Below are 1,228 nucleotides of genomic sequence, written 5' to 3' on the forward strand. Positions count from 1 at the left end.
TACACAGTAATGCACACTTACAGGACAGAATATTCAATTTACTCATATTTTTAACAAATGACTAAAAAATGGTTCTTAATGGAATGTTCTGGTGGGAGTTTTTTTTTATGGATGATAATGAAATGTTGCCCCAGCCTGCGCTAGCGAATTACGCTGGCTCATGATCATTTTATCATCCTCCACTGGTGCCCCAGTGGAGGATGATAAAATGATCATGAGGTAAAATCAGTTAGCCCATCATGCCAAATTTACCAGGAATTTATCACGATGGTGTCCAAGGGGAACCGAGTGGAGGTCAACATGGTACATTGCTAGTAATCGGGTCATAAGTCCACATTACTGACAATCCCCTTCCCCCCGGTGGGCGGAGATTATTACCCCATTGTTAAGAAGTGCTAATAGTGGCAAATTCAACTTTATGGAGTATATTATTAAGTCGAATTTGCTACTATAGCCTAACTGTCCAGACTTTATGCTTATTCCATAGTTCTCCATTGGTGCCCCACCAGCGTATACCGTTAGCGTAGACGGGTGCAATAAAAAAAATTGTGTAGTAAATATAAAATTAATATTTGGATAGTTCATACCGATTGTATTAACAAAAATGTAAAAGTAAACTGCTAGAAAGTTTCTTTTGAAAGTGATCGTATATTTCGGCAAAGGCGACATCGGCCCATTAGCTCAGTTGGTTAGAGCGTCGTGCTAATAACGCGAAGGTCGCGGGTTCGATCCCCTCATGGGCCAAATGTCTTTTTGTCATAAAAAATAATAAGTAATTTATTTTATTTTTTTAATTGTAATGAAATTGTAATTTATTTATAAATTGTTACATTATATAAATTTAATAACAATGAGTATAGCTAAAAAAACTTTAATCTAAATTGTTTTTCATTTAAGAAAACATAACAAGATTAGCGAGCTACCCCGGCTTCCCTTATTACAAAGATTACTAATTATTCTAAAATATAATACAATTCAGGTTATGATCGTAATGTAATATTTTGTAGGGGTGTAAGAATTTTCCGAAATAAACATACAACAAACAATACTCAAATTCTACTTTACAACATCCATGAGTAGTGTCCTTATTAAATCTATACTTACCTTCACTGTACCCTCAGGTCGACCTTCGCGCCTATTCTTTCTTTCTTCATTCTTCGCCACTATAGTGAATAACCGAACTTAATTCTATTAATCTTCATATATTAATCCATGATACCAAATACCT

General features: G+C 34.9%; 1 non-coding gene across 1 annotated transcript; it reads left to right on the forward strand.

The window, feature by feature from the left end:
• Positions 1-670: 670 nt before the first annotated feature.
• Positions 671-744, forward strand: Trnai-aau (transfer RNA isoleucine (anticodon AAU)). Its single transcript has one exon. It is a non-coding gene; the product is annotated as a tRNA-Ile (tRNA).
• Positions 745-1,228: the final 484 nt, after the last annotated feature.

Source organism: Achroia grisella, unplaced genomic scaffold (genome assembly GCF_030625045.1).
Source record: "Achroia grisella isolate CSIRO2021 unplaced genomic scaffold, CSIRO_AGI_Agris_v1 utg1244, whole genome shotgun sequence".
NCBI classification, from domain to species: Eukaryota; Metazoa; Arthropoda; class Insecta; order Lepidoptera; family Pyralidae; genus Achroia; species Achroia grisella.